General features: G+C 42.0%; 1 non-coding gene across 1 annotated transcript; it reads right to left on the bottom strand.

Annotated features, from left to right (window-relative positions):
* Positions 1-18,529: 18,529 nt before the first annotated feature.
* LOC116983188 lies at positions 18,530-18,721 on the bottom strand. Its single transcript, XR_004414639.1, has one exon. It is a non-coding gene; the product is annotated as a U2 spliceosomal RNA (small nuclear RNA).
* Between the last annotated feature and the right edge of the window lie 485 nt (positions 18,722-19,206).

Below are 19,206 nucleotides of genomic sequence, written 5' to 3'. Positions count from 1 at the left end.
TATCTGCTGCTGCACAACATGTCAAAATAAGATTTCCAGCAATCTCAGTTCACGGACGGTAGAATATTGAAATTGATTATGTTTTTCTCTGTATTTATTCAGACTTTCTCTGATTGGTTGTAGTTGGCCCCACATGCTGTGCTACAAGTTATTCTCTGCATCCTATTAAGAATTTATGTTAAGAGGATATAAATCAATTTAGTTTGCTGTCCGCAGGATTCCATAAAAGAGGAATAATAACCAAAAATGCCAGTTGCACACGTTATTTGCAATGTTGTCAGATAAACACTGGGATGTCAAACAAATACTATTCAATTGTATTAAGTTTTTAAGTAATGCTATACAAATAAAGGTGGAAAGCTTACATATATTTCAAGAAAAAGAGATAATGTTGCTGATTTTGCTACACTCTGAAATACGAGATTCTTATTGCATTCTGACCTTTCACATTCGGTTGTCATTAAACATGAAAATCCAAAACAACATTGTGGTGCCATGGTTAATGTTTTAAAAAAAATATCATGTACCACCTACTCACATGGATGTAAATGTCAGACTGACCGAAAACTCTTGTCATGTAAAGTCACAGTTTATGACAGCTTTCTGCTGAATTTTTCTCAAGCTTTACCAATCATAATTTTATTCGCAAGATAATCCAATGGTTCTTTATTGTAACGTATGCACGGCACAGTAAAATTATTTTGCACAAAGAAAGATGCACAGTCGTCACAATGTTGCTGCGGTTTAAAATAAAATAAAACAAGGTCCAAGGTCCAGTCCACATATTGGAAGTCCTAGAGCGCTCTCGTTCCAGGAAGCCTGCTGGCCTGCGGCTCGATGTCCCTCTCCTCTACGACTGCCCCTGTGTCCCGGGAGTACCTGCTGCAGCTAACATTCAAGGCACCAGAGGTAATAAGCCGGTCCCTCTCCTACCGGCCCACTCCTCACATCCGACACCATCACCAGCTCCCTCCTCGATTCTTCGGTCTTCAGGGCTTCCAAGCTTCCCCCGCACGTGGCCATTGGGTCTTTGTTCTCGACGGCCACCGGGCCCGTCCTTGATATTTGTTCTCGGCGGTCTATGTCTGTCCTTGTCCGGCCCGTATTCATTCTCGATGGTCACTTCAGCCGCTGAGCTGGTTCTTGTTCGAGTCGACTGCCGGCCGGTTCGACTCCCGCACGACACCGTGCCGCCGGCTGAGTCCACTCCAGAACAGCTGCGTAGCGCTCACTGGGAGCTTCCTATGCGAGAGAATTTCAGTATTGAAGTAAGGAAGTCCTACTGCAGTTGTACAGGGCCCTGGTGAGACTGCACCTGGAGTATTGTGTGCAGTTCTGGTCTCCTAATTTGAGGAAGGACATTCTTGCTATTGAGGGAGTGCAGTGTGCAGGGAGTTCACCAGGTTAATTCCTGGGATGGCGGGACTGACATGATGAAAGAATGGATCGACTGGGCTTATACTCACTGGAATTTAGAAGGATGAGAGGAGATCTTATCGAAACATATAAAATTCTTAAGGGATTGGACAGGCTAGATGCAGGAAAAATGTTCCCCATGTTGGGGGAGTCCAGAATCAGGGGTCACAGTTTAAGAATAAGGGGTAAGCCATTTAGGACTGAGATGAGGAAAAACTTTTTCACCCAGAGGGTTGTGAATTCTCTGCCACAGAAGGCAGTGGAGGCCCATTCACTGCACGTTTTCAATGAGAGAGCTAGATTTAGCTCCTAGGTCTAATGGAATAAAGGGATATCGGGAGAAGCAGGAACGGGGTACTAATTTTGGATGATCAGCCATGATCATATTGAATGGATGTGCTGGCTTGAATGGCTGAATGCCATTCTCCTGCACCTGTTTTCTATGTTTCAATGCTTCTTCCTAATGTTAGAAATATAGAGCCATTCAAAGCTTGGCATTTATGAAACCACATCACGGAAACGTAATTCAACACACATAAATACAGTGTCGGAAGAAGGGCCCTGACCTGAAGCATTCCCTCCCCACATACTGGATGGAACTTACCAAATAATGAAATGCCTGGGTAGAGTGGATGTGGAGAGGATGTTTCCACTAGTGGGAGAGTCTAGGTCCAGAGGGCACAGCCTCAGAATAAAAGGACGTACCTTTAGAAAGGAGATGAGGAGGAATTTCCTTAGCCAGATGGTTTAACAGCATTGATGTGCAGTGGGATCTTAGGTTAGAGGTCCACAGCTCTCTGAGTGTGGCAATACGTAGATAGAGCGGTAAAGAAGGTGTATGGTATGCTCACCATTATTGGCCGGGGCAGTAAGAGTTGTTAAGTCATGATGCAGCTCTATGAGAGTTTGGTTGGGCTGCATTTGCTGTATTGTGTGCAGTTCTGGTTGCGACATTACAGGAAGGAAGTGGAAGCTTTGGAGAGGGTGCAGAAGAAGTTTACCAGAATGGTGTCTGGAGTTTTGGGGTAATAGCAAGAGGAAGTTGAAAAAAACTATTGGAATGAACTCAAGCCATGATCCAACCTATATTGGCAATTTTTTGGGAGGAAAGAAATGATTCCAGCAAGATTATAGAAGAAAATCAAGTCAAGCAAAGAAAAATAAATATGTATTAAAATTAGCTATAATCACCTAACTGCAATACAATCAATGGTGGATATATATGGATTGAGCTGCCAGAGGAAATGGTCGAAGCAGGAACAAATACGACATTTAAAAGAACCTTGAATAGATACATAGACAGGAAACATTTGGAGGGATATGGAATGGGTGGAGCAGGTGGAGCAGCTTCGCCAGGTAACTTTGGTTGGCATGGACTAGTTGATTGGTTTGTTTCTGTACTGCATACATCTATGACTCGATGATGACAATATTGGAATCTCATTTATTCATCATGTTATAGCTGCCTCTCATGATCTTGGTCATGGTTTTGTCCTCTATTAAAGGCTCCAGTTCTATGGATCATTACCATTTAATTAATTTTATGTTTGATATATCAATTCATGCTCATTTCTGGATATTCTGCTCAGCTTTTTATTCTGCATCTCTGGAGAAAAAGAATAGGTGAAGTTTGGGGACAGAACAATTCTTCAAACTATCCAAAACGTCTGTGTGAAAAAAAATGCCCCATCGTGTCCCTCTAGTTTTAGACTCCCCTACTCCTGGGAAAAGACTATGGTCTGAAGAAGGGTCTCAACGCGAAACGTTACCCATTCCTTCTCTCAGAGATGCTGCCTGTCCCGCTGAGTTACTCCAGCATTTTGTGTTTATTATGGCTATACACTTTATCCATGCCCCTCATTATTTTATACACCTCCATAATAAGGTCACGGCTGAAAATAAATGTGAGTGTCAAATTTAGCAATAATCACCTAAATACAATCCAATATGGGCTGAAGCAAAACTGTAATAGCAAGAGGAGAAAATGTTATTTCATGCATTGTACATATAAGATTAATGTTGAGAAAGTGGCAGAATTGATTTAAATTGTAATGTAATGCTCCCTCAACATTGTTCAAGAATGTATTTTGTTTTTCAAGCAAAAGAAAAATCACCAATTAAAATAGAATCAAACAACATTATTTAAATAATAGACAATATTATTTGATATCAATGCATTACCATGCTAATTATTATAAATGTCACACTACAAGATATCATACCATGCATTTTAAGTAGTGGGTTATTTTGATGGATGATATTCTGGCACAAACCATAATCCTGCAAATATATTTTAGGTGTAAGGATCAGAAGTCAATAATAGATATATATATTTTAATTTACATTCTTTCTTTGCCAAAATAGTTAATAGAGGAATATCAAATGAATGTGTTAAATAGTCCTATGCTAAATAATACCGATCTTTAGGTGTGAAGGTATCATAGTTCAATTTTATTTATGAAATACCTCAGTTAGGCAAATTTAATAGATTCCAGTTCAGCTGGTTCCCTTAATAAAGCATCAAATATTCATGTGTCTATATATTATAAGCTCTTTTCGAGTAGATTTTTTTATACTCACCCAATTTGCCTCTGATTTTCCAATTTGCATTGTCGGTGGGCGATTCTTCTTGCTGGCAGCTCAGGCTTGTAAAAAATATTCTTTTGATGTCCTGAGATGTAGTTCTACAGCTGCTTGAGTGCCAATGTGAAGCAGTTTTCAACACAAATCAGTGTCAAATTGACTTCAAACTAAACAGTTTTCAGTCTATCTGATTCATAACACTCTAAATCAAAATCAAATACCTTACAACCGGTTGGAAATTGTCCAGCTTGCAACATGCTTTGTGCACACCCAACTAAAGCTGTGGAATCTGTTGTAGACAGAATATTGAGTTGGTTTGTTCTTGAATTATTTTTAAATGTTCGTTATAAATATATATTTCAAAACATTTGAAGTGCAGCTTTACATTAACAAGCCAATGCCACGTAACCACAGCCAGGCCTGGTATAAAATGGTACTACTTCAGAGTCATCTCTCCTCATTGGATTCATGTTCACAAGTTCTAGGAGCAGAATTAGGCCATTCGGTCCATCATGTCTATTCTACCATACAATAATGACTGATCTATCTTTCCCTCTCAACCCCAGTCTCCTGCCTTCGGCCCTGACATCCTTAAAACCCTGTTCCATTGTACAAGTTCATTCAAGAGTTCTCCCGAGTTTGCCCTGATTCGAATTCGGAGAATTACGGTAATGGACGCTCATAGGTACTCTGGGCTCTCGTGGACACTTTTCAACATGTTGAAAAAGCTTCACAAGTCTTCCCGAGCTTACCGGGTTTCCTGAGTACCTGCCGTTAGCGTTACGAGCCGCTGAGAGACGTCCCTGAGCTCCGACGTACCCGCTACGTACATTCTACGTGCTTCCATGAGTTTGATTTTTTTTTTTAACTCGGGAGAGCTTTTGAATGACAGTGGGACATGGCTATTATAGGTATATTGCAAAGCCTACCTGAAGCGTCGCTGAAAATCTGTCGCTGCGGGTGTGCGCGATTTTGGCGCCGTTTAGAGGGGGCGGGTTTAAAACGCGATTTTCTCTAGGCTGTTCAAATCGAAGATGTTCAGCCTTGTTAATTATTAACGAAAAATCGCTGGAAGACCCCGTCGCAAAAGCTATTATTAGTTTTAAAGGCCTTGGATAATAGTTATAGTAGTTTAAAAATCAACCTCTAAACCCGCGACCACCAGCAACCGCAGGGTCCCATAGAGCAAACCACAGAAGGTATGTAGCTTATTTTTACATTAAAAAGGGCTTCTTAAGATCCCTTTATACAAAGTTTAATATTGCGAGTAGCTAATTTTGGGTCCATTATATCCCGCAGTATTTTTCTGGGCATTTGAGGGCACAAATCTACCGCAATGTGAACGTTCTAAACCAGCGCGTTCACAGGATCCCACTAGAAAGCTAATTTAAAATGGACTTTAATTTACAGCAATTGAACACTAAATTCCTTCCATTTGGCCTATAAATTAATGTAAATGAGATTTTAAAATCATGTTTTATTGTGAATTATTTATGAATATTATTTGCACACTTAGGCTATTTAAAAATGTTAATCATTTATTAAGAAATGGATAGATGTTTAGATCTAGTAATTAAAGTTTGAAATTAGCTACACTTGGGTAACTAACTAATTATATGCTTTAATTTCATGTCATCCAAGTAAGATTATTTTATATTTGTTTCAGAATGGTTCAATCTATGATAACTGAAAATTTCATTCAGTTCTCTTAATTTTTAAGAAAGTTATGGGCTTTTGACTGTCCACGATCACAGCTTTTTTGTTACGTCCATAGAAAATCAATAGGGAACAAGATGCTAATTTCCGAGTTTGAAAATGGCCATAACATTTTAAATACATGAGATATGAAAGTGAATTAGATGTCAAATTAAACTTCTTTTTATGCTTTATCTGATGGGATAAATTACAGACTTGATTTTTTAAATCTCAAAATTTTGTAACATTGCTAGCTATTATTAATCAAAAATCTGTCATAATCTCTGCTTTAAGAATATCCATTCACTTGGCCTCTACAGTCATCTGTGGCAATTAATTCCGCAGATTCACCACTTTGTGACTGAAGCAATTCCTTCTCATTTCCTTCATAAAAGTACGTCCTTTTATTATGAGGCTACGGCCTCTGGTCCTAGACTCTCCCACTAGTGGAAGTATTCTCTCCACATTCACTCTCTCCAGGCCTTTCATTATTTGGTAAGTTTCAATTAGGTCCTTCCTCATCCTTCTAAACTCCAGTGAGTACAGGCTCAGTGCCTTCAAATGCTCATCATATGTTAACCCAATCATTCCTGGGATCATTCTCGTGAACCTCCTCTGGATCCTCTCCAAAGCCAGCACATCCTTCCTCAGATAGGAGGACCACTGGGTGGAGTTTATTCCCTTCCATGAGTTAGGTAGGAATAAGTGGTATATCTCGAGTGCTTTAGCAATTAGCAATGCTGGTTTGCTGATGGAGAACCAAAGTGCAAAGCCAACAATATCTGTTTACATATCTGTTGTGCTGCTGCAAGTGAGAATTTCATTATTCCGTTTTGGGACATATGACTATAAAGGACTCTTGACTATTGACAATCTACATAATCCTCGTCAAGACCACAATAATTTTAAATAAGCATTGACGGAGTATCCTGTGATCAGTTTAATTAAATGACAATCAAAGTCAACCTTTGGCAATTGGCAGATACCTTATTTTCAAGTCTAAATATCTTTATGAAAATAGATTTGATGCACATTGAACCACTTCAGATTTCCCACTTCATTATCTTCCCCAAAGTCAGCATTCGCATTGGACAACCTTCAACCCAGGAGCACCTCAAGGCTGTGTGCTCAGTCCCCTGTTCTACTCACTCTGTACCCTGGCCTGTGCAGTTAGTTCCTGGGTGTACATATCTCTGAAGATCTGCCCAGGGCCCAGCACATTGATCCACTCACAAAGAAAGCCCATCAATGCCTTAGTAGGAGATAGAGATTTTTTATGTTGACAAATACTTTATTGAAGTATTGCAGGTGTACGGTAAAGCGCATACTGACTGGTTGTATCACAGCCTGGTTTAGCAATCCAAGCTCCAAGGAATGAAGGAGATGACAGAGTGATAGACACTGCCTGATCTATCATGGGTACAGATCCTCTCACCATCAGAGGGATCTATAGGGTGCGCTGCTTCGAAATACAGTCAATATCATCAAAGACCTACAGTACATCACCCGAACCACTCTTATTTCACTCCTACCATAGGGAAGGAGGTATGGGAGCCAGAAAATGTTGATCTCAAGGCTCAAGAATAACTTCTTCCTTGAAAGCATCAGTCTCATGAACATTACACAACAATAACCTCAGCAACTATGAATTTCTATGGACTGTGCCTTTGTTGCACTACAGCCTTAGATTTGTGCACAAGTATTATGGTTATTAATTTATTGATTTTTTTCATAATTATATATTATCTGTGAGTGTTGCATTTAACAGTGGCAAGTAGAGATTTCATGGTTCCGTTGTCAGTACATGTGACAATTAAACACTCTTAACTCTTGGGTGAAAGATTCCCCTTGTGGCCTCATACAGCTATCTGCGTGGGTTGAGATTGCATGTCCTTAATATTCAAGCAACATGTAATGCCTGTTTGAAATGCTGAATCGACTCATAAGATGTCGATACTGGAAACCTTTACTTTAGTGTGTGTGATCAACCTGGCTTTTGGCTAATTAGAACCAATGCAATTAACAGGGCTAATATTACCATTCTGGTCAAGAGACTGAAGCAGAGGTAAAATTTAATGAGTTAATGCCTCTATCGGGCAGTTGGTGGAGAGTGCGTTAAGAGGTTGCTGAGGGATTCTTTTTGTGTATCTGAGAGGAAAAAGTAATGATTCTGATACCAAAGAGCCAGGATTAGAACAAGATCTGGAATTGCCTAGTTGGATTTAATAAAGGCAGTACCATGGCTGAATGAGTGAAGGGTACGAAGCTTGCAGGGAGAGCATCCATTTTAATCATCAGAGTTGTGAGTTTATGCCTTAAAGCATACATTTTGCACATAATAAGTCTCTCTCTATTACCTGCCCCCCATGCTGAGATTTAAAGAAGATTATGGCTCTGAAAAATTGAACCATCCATTTCAATCTCTAATGATGACGGCTAATTTTAAATTAAACATACAGCTAGAAAATGCAGTCAAGTCTGTGTCAGATTCATATTCGTTACAAAAGCACCGATTTGGTTTTTATGGATGTTCTACTAAAACAATTAAAGAAAATCATGATCTGACAGAATTGAAAAAGCAAATAGAAAGTTTAATGGATTTGAGGTTTAGACCCAGTCTGTTATCATCAACATATGTTATTCTTATATGATACTTTACAGTTAGGGTGCACTGTGACTTGCTAGAATATGGAATACATTTTATGAAATGCTTCTTGGAATAAATACAAAGACGCCAGATAAGCTGATATTTGTGGCATGTCTCTGGGCTGCATTATGCATCCTGTTTATTTTAAGATTCTGCATATTTCACCTATGAATCACCCGCAGATGTTATTACTTTAACATAAAACCACACTGTAGGAATCAAATGATCTTTATTTCAAAGTGAAAAAGATGCAAATGCTGGAAATCTAAAGAAGAAAAAAGAGAGAAAATGCTAATAATATTTAACAGGCCGGGCTGCATCAGTGAAATGGGGGAGAAAATAAATTTAAAAAGGAATAAAAGAAAACAAAATGCTGGAGGAACTCAGCAGGCCAGGCAGCATCTGTGGAGGGAAATGAACAGCTGGCAATTTGGGTTGGAGATTGGAGGGGATATATAAAGAGATGGGGGATCATGGGGCCAGATCTTGCATAAGTCTGAAGAAGGGTCTCCAACTGAAATGTCACCCATTCCTTCTATCCAGAGATGCTGCCTGGCCCGCTGAGTCACTCCAGCATTTTGTGTCTGTCTACAAGGCTGATAAATCCAGGAGATTCGTGGGTGGGGTCAAGTGGGAGAGAGAAGGGGTTGGAGAAATTAGTAGAGGCTGGCACTGTGAACGGTGAAGTAACGATGATGGAAACTGATAGACAATAGACAATAGACAATAGACAATAGGTGCAGGAGTAGGCCATTCGGCCCTTCGAGCCAGCACCGCCATTCACTGTGATTTTGGCCGATCATCCACAATCGGTACCCCGTTCCTGCCTTCTCACCATATCCCCTGACTCTGCTATCTTTAAAAGCTCTATCAGAAAAAACAGAGCAATTTTCAAAGACATGGACTCCATTCATTGATTCATTATAAGGATAGTATATAACTTTGGAATTAAACCGACTTATGGGTTGGGTGATGGGTGGGGAGAGAAATGAAGCAGGTTTATCATCACTTTTTGTTTTTCTTTCTGTTTTTGTCTTTTTATTTCTTTATGTTCTTCTCATTTCTTTTACTTACTCACTCTTCGACTACACCTATTTGGTAGTCTAGGGGTTCTATTCTTACACATTCACTTTCTCTTTTACTTTCTCTCTTTCTTGCTTTGTCTCTCTTTTTCTTTTTCATCTTAGCTAAAAATTAAAATTGAAGCTGTACAATAAACGTATTATGTCATATGCCGCAGTTTATACTTATGATCACTGCTTCTAATAAAAATTAAAAATTAAAAAAATAAAAAGCTCCATCGAACTCTCTCTTGAAAGCATACAGAGAATTGTCCTCCACTGCCTTCTGAGGCAGAGAATTCCACAGATTCACAACCCTCTGTGTGAAAAAGTTTTTCCTCATTTCCATTCTTAATTACCCATTATTCTTAAACTGTGGCCCCTGGTTCTGGACTCCCCCAACATCGGGAACATGTTTGCTGCGTCTAGCGTGTCCAAACCCTTAATAATCTTCTATGTTTCAATAAGGTGTCCTCTCATCCTTCTAAATTCCAGAGTATACAAGCCCAGCCGCTCGATTCTATTAACATATGACAGTCCCGCCATCCCAGGAATTAACTTTGTGAAAGGGAGGTGCAGCATGAGTCCAGATAAGGGAGGTGGGGTGGGCTGATGTGAACAGCAAGGGCAGATGATCTGATGGGTGCAGTATATGGGTGATGGGCAGATGGAATGTAGAAGGGCTAGGGTGCAATGGGACATAAATATAGGTATAAGAGGATCAAGATGGATGGATAAACTAAGAGTGAGCAGGTTACCTGAAATGGTGGAATTCAATGTTCATGCCATTGGGTTGTAGCCCACCCAGGCTGAATATGAGGCGCTGGTCCTCTAGTTTGCACTTGGCCTCGTCCTGGCAGTGGAGGAGGCCACAGAAGGACAGGTCAGCATGCGAATGGGGAGGGGAATTTTAATGGCTGGCAACTAGCTTATTCCATCTTCCTTTCCCATGAGATATCATCATCCTAAGCCCCCTGTTTTCCTCCACATATCACATCCCAGCCACCAGAGATGTCCTCACCCCTCTTTCCCCCATCTGACTCCACTGGCCATCCACCCACTCCTCACCTCAATCCACTATTCGTGTGCTAACTCCCGCCCCACTCCCATCGCCTCCTTATATAGGCTATCTCCCTCTGCTCAGTCCAGAGGAAAGACACAGACCCAAATCCTCAAACTCCATTTCCCTCAACAGATACTGTCTGATCCACTGAGTTCCTCCAGCACTTGCTTTTTGCTTCAGATTCCAGCACCTGCGGTCTTTTGTGTCTCCATTAAAAGAGCAGTAGCTTGCCACTGACAGCTGGCACTAAGTGTGTACAAATTTGCTCAATAACTCACCTTCACAAATTCACTTCTATTTACTCCACTGTGATCAAACATTTATCCCCAGCCCCTCAAGGCACTGGTAAGGCCGCATTTGCAGTATTGTGTTCCGTTTTGGTTATCCTGCTGTCAGAAACATGTTGTTAAGCTGGAAGGGGAGCAGAGAAGATTTACGAGGTTGATGGCCAGCACTTGAGGGCCTGAGCTACAGGGGAAGGTTGAGCAGGCTAGGACTGTATTCCTTAGAACATGAGAGGATGAGAGGTGACCTTATAGAGGTGTATAAGATCATGTGGGGATTAGATAGGGTAGATGCAGAGACCTTTACCCAGAATAGGGGAATCAAAAAGCAGAGGACATAGATTTAAGGTGAGATGGGAAAGAATCTGAGGGGCAACTTTTTCATACAGAGCATGGTGGTATAGAAACATAGAAACATAGAAATTAGGTGCAGGAGTAGGCCATTCGGCCCTTCGAGCCTGCACCGCCATTCAATATGATCATGGCTGATCATCCAACTCAGTATCCCGTACCTGCCTTCTCTCCATACCCTCTGATCCCCTTAGCCACAAGGGCCACATCTAACTCCCTCTTAAATATAGCCAATGAACTGGCCTCGACTACCCTCTGTGGCAGAGAGTTCCAGAGATTCACCACTCTCTGTGTGAAAAAAGTTCTTCTCATCTCGGTTTTAAAGGATTTCCCCCTTATCCTTAAGCTGTGACCCCTTGTCCTGGACTTCCCCAACATCGGGAGCAATCTTCCTGCATCTAGCCTGTCCAACCCCTTAAGAATTTTGTAAGTTTCTATAAGATCCCCTCTCAATCTCCTAAATTCTAGAGAGTATAAACCAAGTCTATCCAGTCTTTCTTCATAAGACAGTCCTGACATCCCAGGAATCAGTCTGGTGAACCTTCTCTGCACTCCCTCTATGGCAATAATGTCCTTCCTCAGATTTGGAGACCAAAACTGTACTCAATACTCCAGGTGTGGTCTCACCAAGACCCTGTACAACTGCAGTAGAACCTCCCTGCTCCTATACTCAAATCCTTTTGCTATGAAAGCTAACATACCATTCGCTTTCTTCACTGCCTGCTGCACCTGCATGCCCACTTGATATGATATGAGCTGCCAGAGGAGATAGCTGAGGCAGAAATTATAACAACATTTAAAAGGCATTTAGACAGGTACATGAATAAGAAAGGTTTAGAGAGATATTGGCCAAACGTGGGCAGGTGGGACTAGGATAGATGGGGCACCTTAGTCGGCATGGGAAAGCTGGGCGAATGGGCCTGTTTCTGTGTTGCATGATGCTTTTACTCTATAAGTAAAGAGATAGCTTTAAGGGCCTGTCCCACTGTATGAGGTAATTCAAGAGCTCTCCCGAGTTTAAAAAAAAATCAAACTCGATATGTAGAATGTACGTAGCGGGTACGTCAGAGCTCGGGACGTCTGTTAGCGGCTCGTTACGCTAACGGCAGGTACTCAGGAAACGCATTAAGCTCGTGAAGATTTTTTAACATGTTGAAAAATGTCCACGAGAGCCCAGAGTACCTACGAGCGACTATTACCGTAATTCTCCGAGTTCGAATCAGGGGAAACTCGGGAGAACTCTTGAATTACCTCGTACAATGGGCCAGGCCCTTTAAGGAGAGAGGACCAAAGCTTAAAGAAGTAGTGCAGGACAATTTTTTTCACACAGAGAGTGATGGGTGCCTGGAATGTGCTGCTGAGGTGGTGCTGAAGACAGCTGTGATAGTGGCACTTGGTTTAGAGATACAGCACGGATACAGGTCCTTTGCCCACCGAGTACGCATCGACCAGCGATCTCCGCACCTTAACACTATTCTACACACACTAGGGATGATTTTACACTTATACCAAGCCAATTAACCGACAAACCAGTACGTCTTTGGAATGTGGGAGGAAACTGAAGATCTCGGAAAAACCCACGCGGTCAGAGGGAGAACGTACAAACTTTGTACAGAGAGCAGCTGTAGTCGGGATCGAACCCAGGCCTCTGGCACTGCAAGCGCTGTAAGGCAGCAACTCTACCGCTGCACCACCATGAAGGTTTTTGATGGGGACATAGATATGCTGTGAATGGAGGGGTATGGATTATGTTCAGGTGGTTGAGATTAGATTATCTTGGCATTATATTTAGCACAGACATTGTCGGTTGGAGGGCCTGTTTCGGGGAGCAAACATGTACTTTTCTTGTAGAAACAAGGAACTGCAGATGCTAGTTTATCAAAGAAAGACACAAAATCGCAGAGTAGCTCAACGGGTCAGGCAGCATCCCTGGTGAACATGGATAGGTAAGGGGTGGAAGATTCCAACCTTCATGTGGTCCGCCATGTTTTGACTAATGCAATCAACTCGACGTGCACAAACGGTAGATCAAATAGAACAAGTTGTCCAACAACTTTAGGCTGTTCACACCACACGAAAGAAGAAGAAGAAGAAGATGGATAGGTAACAATTTGGGTCGGGACCCTTCTTCAGACTGAATGTAGAAAAGTAGTCTTCAAAAGGCTACTTATCAATGTACTATGTTCTGTGAATTTTTTCACCCATTATGTATTCCCAAGATGTGACTAATGATGGGATGTCCTCCGATATTTTCGCCGATAGCACAAAATCTTCCGATATTTTCACCACCTCCAACAGGATCCCACCATTTGTCATATCTTCCCATCTCCACCCCTTTCCGCCTTCCGCAGAGACCATTCCTTCTGCAAATGCCTGATTCACTCATCCCTTCCAACCCAAACCACCCTCTCCCCAGCAACCGCAGAAGATGCAACACCTGTCCCTATACCTCCTCCCTCGACTTCATCCAAGGACCCCGACAGTCCCTTCAGGTGCCGCAGAGGTTCACTTGCACTTCCTTCATCCTCATCTACTGTATCCATTGTTCTTGGTGTGGACTCCAGTATATCGGCAAGACCAAGCACAGACTGGACGATCATTTCACTGAACACCTACAGTATGCTCAGTGCACCTTGGCCTATGCAATCTCCCGGTTGCCAAACATTTTAACTCCACTTCCCATTCCCTTCCTGACCTTTCTGCCCACTGTCAGAGTGAGGCCACATGCAAATTGGAGGAACAGCATCTCATAGTTTGCTTGGGCAGCTTGCAACCCAGCAGTATGAATATTGATTTCTCTACTTTCAAGTAACCCTTGTATTCCGTCTCTCTCCATCCCGCCTCCACCCTAGTCATTCTGCAGGATGACCATAGTGGTCTCCTTGGCCATCGGTGCCGGCTCTGATTTGTTCCATACCATTTCGTACCTCTAGTTTGCAGTCTGAAGATGGGTTTTGACCTGAAACATCATCTGTTTCTTTTCTCAAGAAATGCTGCCCGACCCGCTGAGTTATTCCAGCATTTTGTGTCTATCCACCTATCACTTGCCAGGCTTTATCCCTCTTCCATCACTTTTCCAGCTCCCGCCCCCCCCCCCCCCCCCCCCCCGATCCTCCCACCCACCACAGTCAGTCTGAAGAAGGGTCCTGACCTATCCATGTTCTCCAGAGATGCTGCTTAACCGACAACTTATTCCAGCAATTTGTGCCTTTTTTTGTAAACCAGCATCTGGAGTTATTTGTGTCTACATTGAAGATTTATCCTGGACCGAAAAATCAAGCAGTACGGTGAATTGCTCTACTGTCAATTATGCTACTGCGTTATTCACTGAATTATTCCAATTGCACTGGGGAAGGCTGAAATTACCTTTGGAAGAGAACGCAATCACTGACAGTCTACATAGCAGGATTTCTCTGTGCCTGTGTGTGATCTACACATTACTGTTATTTTCATTGTAAAACATTAGCTAGCTGTTAATCTCATCACAATTTCCTGCCATTGAATGCGCACAATGCAATTGCTTCAAATGGACATCAGTGAAAACATCCTGTGTGACATTTGCAAACACCTCTCCCCAGAAGATTCGTCAATTTTGTCAATATATACACAAAATGCAAAGATAGACACACAGGCATTTTCAGTTTGAAGAATGGTCTCGGCCTAAAACGTCACCCATTCCTCTCCAGAGATGCTATCTGTCCCGCTGAGTTACTCCAGCATTTTGAGTCTACATTCGGTTTAAACCAGCATCTGCTGTTCCTTCCTACACACTTTTTGTCAATATAAACAGAAACAGACCCTTCGGCCCACTGAGTCTGCACCAAGCAAAGATCCCCGCACATTAACACTATCCTCCACACACTAGGGACAATTTACACGTAACAAGCCAATTAACACGTAACATGTAACAACCTGCAAATTTGTATGTCTTTGGAATGGGAGTAAACCGAAGATCACAGAGAAAACCCACACGGTCACAGGGAGAAAGTACTAACTTTGTTCAGACAGCACCTGTAGTCGGGATCGAACCCAGGTCTCTGGCGCTGCAAGCACTGTAAGGCAGCAATTCTACCGCCGTGCCACCGCGCCGCCCTGCTGTCATGTGCAGTGGCAGGCAGAAGACAGGAATGTTCAGTGAATTTTCGTAACTTCGTCGGCACCAGAATCGCGGCGACTCTTGTAGGCTGCCTAGGTAAGATGCACTGTACGATTTTACAGTTCTTCCATCACGCAAATAAATTATTCTTCCTGCATACATGAAATAATAGGTGAAGCATAGTGTGAAAATAAAGATGTTGAACTTTCACACAGAAGGTTGTGTGTACGTGGGAAGGGCTGCCAGAGAAAGTGGTACTGATGGGTTCAATTACAACTTTTGAAAGACCCTCGGATACTCAGGCATGGTTATGAAACGTTTGGAGAGACATGGACCACATGCAGCAAATGGGTTTAGCTTGGCTAAGCAACATGGTCAGTACACATAGTTGGATGAAGGGCAAATTCCATTCTGTATAGTTCTATAACGCTATGCTTCTCCTTTAACACAATTAACACCACATTGGGCTACAATGTACATTTTTTGTGATGCCCAAGTTATTTCTATTCTAAATATCACAAAGCAAATTACCTGAAATGGCATCCTAGAGATACCGTGCAGAAACGGGCCCTTTGGCCGACCGAATCTGCGCCGACAAGCGACCCCTGCACACTAACATTATCCTATACACCAGGAGTTCCCAACCTTTTTCGTCTTGTTTACCCCTGCAAACTTTAATAGCATAAAACTCCTGGACTGTGGAACAGCATCCCTCTTCCCATCAGAACTGCCCCCTCCATCGACTCTTTTAAGTCGAGACTTAAAACTCATCTTCACTCTCAAGCCTTTCTTGATGTCCTCTGAGGGAGGGCTATATGTTTGTATTTATGTATGTACTTAATCTTTGAACCACTGTTGTATAACGTTAGTACCTCCACCAATGTAAAGCACTTTGGTCAACGAGAGTTGTTTTTTAAATGTGCTATAGAAATAGAAGTGACTTGACTTGACTTGACAAAACATCGTTACTTCACTTATTTATGAACAACTAATGATGAACAGATACCAGTATACCAGAACCAAACACAGTCAGTCAATGAGAAAAAATAGTAAGATTAAACGAGAACTTACCAGTTTGAAGTTTGATCTGTATTTTATGAGGAGTTACGATGAGGGATTACGTGAAGAACCCGCTCAGTGCGCAGGCGCGGCATACTTCCAAGCAGCGGTGTGGAATCACAGATAGACACAGTTATTTGAAGTAAACATAGTAAAGATAAGGAGACATCAATTTATTAGTTTGATCCATATAATGAGGGTGGGAGCGGAGGGCACGTAATCCCTCATCGTAACTCCTCATAAAATACAGATCAAACTTCAAACTGGTAAGTTCTCGTTTAATCTTACTATTTTACTTCGGAGTCACGTGAGTGACTACGTGAAGACTTCAAAGCTCTGTGATTTCAAACCGTGTAACAGTTCATACTTCACTCGCTGCCGAAGTCATTCGAGGGAGGAAGTATGTTATCGTAATCAACCATGAATCTGTTTGTAAAAACAATAATGGTGTTATTAACAACAACAAGACCAATTGCTCCCCCGGGCTTAAATTATATATTTTTTGCAGATTCTTTTTCTGCAAACGATACAGGTTCTGTCAGTGGTTTGTTATAAAAGTTTGGAACGTATACTCCCTAGACCACCCTGCAGTAGCCAGGATGTGGTCCATAGGCTCGTCCATCCTCTTAGTTACTGACGTGGAAGCTGTTCTGGTGGAATAAGATTTTATACACGTTAGTATTTACTCCAGCAACTCCCAGTACCTGCTTGAGCCACTAGAGATAGTTTAGCTCGTCACCCGACCATGAGGTTTCCTGTGGCTGACCCATAAGGCTTTTTCCTCTCCCTCGGTATTCCTTATTGTGTCGATCTCTAAGTGGGTCATGACACATAAAACGTGGTTCAGGTGGGTATGCCCGGAATTTCATGACTGGACCTGATGTTCCTGGTCTGTTCTGTTTGGCCAACCCTTGAATGGGCATGTGACACTATCTGGTGTTATAACCATGTTGTCCCATCGCAGTAGATGGGAGAGCTGGCTCTTTGTGTTGATGTAAGGCCACCAGCATGTCCATCTTCAGGGTAGGCTGTTCCAGGGTGAGTGACCTGGCTGGTGATCATCCCCTAAGGTATGTCAGGATTTCACTGACATCCCAATTTGGGTGTACCTATTTCTGGGGAATGGATTGATATACCTCTCCTGTATCTGATCACCAATGAGCGGTACCCAAGTTGAGTAGGCTAACAGAACATGTCCTTCATTGTGGTGAAGACCTGCCAGGAGCTCCAGTACAGTTTTTTGTTATAGTTGAATGTGTAATTCCTGTTTTGGAAACAGTGTACCATTTCTTGATGCTCCTCAGGTATGTTCCCTAGGATATGCGACGGAATGCTGTCATCAGGTTGATAGTGCTCCTGATCCAAGCACAGCAATGGTCTTCCCAATTCTGCAATTCTTTTAATGACCATGTCGAGGATCACTGGGAACCATGCTTGTGGACTTGGTCCACTGTAATTTGCGTAGTACCCGACTGATGAAGCCGTAGTACCTATTGAAGAGGTAGAAGGAAAGGAAAACATAGAGATTAGGTTCCCCCCACCCCTCAATACGCGGGAATGTCTCCATTGCCGCTGCCTTGAGATTGGTTTCATGTGACGTAAGTTAGTACGTGGTGATTTAATTGGATATAAGGAATCGATATCTGGTGTCCATATTGCTTAGTGATTTCAGCAAATATTTTTGGTTTAAATGTATGTTTACAGTATTTAGCTCACCTGATAGGTGAGTTACTGATGGTCAAACATGTTTGACGACATACGGTTTTCAATTGTTAATAAATTGTCCCCTAATATCGATGTTCTCCGCCCAAGTGGTTTGGTATATGCCACCACTGATGTTGTTATCTTATAAACGAACATGCAAATTTGGTGGATTACTGAGCAAATGCTTCACTAGAATTAAGTAAGTTAATATATAACATGTTTAAGTCAATTCATATTGGCATTAAGTATTACAAGCTCAGTAACACATCAGGACACATAAGATGTTACTCAAAACAGGTGGAAGTGTACAACCATAATCCTTCCTGCCGATAAATTCCATGATAACACTACAGATTAATCCATTTGCCCCCATATTACAGGTATGGAGATAGTTTTGAACACTAGTATCTCAGCTCATAGGAAAGGTACAAAGTTCAGTAGCTGGTAATGCTGCTATATCCCAATTACTTTGCCACGTAGTTGATTGGTGGTTAATGCACCATGACTGATAGTCTTAATGAATACCAGATAACAACGTTGTGGATGGTCAACGTAAATATCTGGATATATATTTTGTGCACCGTTCCCAGAGGCACTGCAATACTGGGTCGATGCGTGGAGTGGACGGAGCAAGCCCCTATTCCATCTCCCTGTTCCAAAATTCAATTTAATATATGGTCCCTAGATAAGGGATGTATCAGATTATTAAACTGATAAGAACAGATACTACACTTGATCTTAGCCAAAAGGCCGAGAAGCGATGCAGCTAAAGCTGTATCCAAGGATAGTTTGTCGTTAATATATAGACATGCCATGACGGAATGTTTCTAAGTGTCAGGGCTAGTTGATTCTGGATAACTTTGACTTAAATGCCGCAACGCTCATCATGGTTACTCCATCCAGGTAATTGCGGTATATCCGAAACTTATATGAGAAGGTACTGAATAGTGTGCATCTTCAAGGTCGATGTCTACCATAAAGTATCCTTGGATCCATGGTAGTAGTTACAAATCCCATGAATGGGTATACCTGGTGAAATACTCAAGTGGTTTATCAACGATGGTGCGACATTCACCATCGTGGGAGGGTAGACCACTTGGGGTGCTTGCTGAATTGGTGGCAAGATATTAATTCTATTCCCCTTGTATTTATTTTTTGGTATATAACTACCAAGAGTGATAGCTTCCTAACCAGGCGTGATTCATCCACCCCTTGTTAGTACAACCCTTAACCTTTATGTGATGGTA

The sequence above is a fragment of the Amblyraja radiata genome, chromosome 1, assembly GCF_010909765.2.
Source record: "Amblyraja radiata isolate CabotCenter1 chromosome 1, sAmbRad1.1.pri, whole genome shotgun sequence".
In the NCBI taxonomy this organism is placed as follows: domain Eukaryota; kingdom Metazoa; phylum Chordata; class Chondrichthyes; order Rajiformes; family Rajidae; genus Amblyraja; species Amblyraja radiata.
This window is presented reverse-complemented; position numbering and strand designations above follow the sequence as displayed.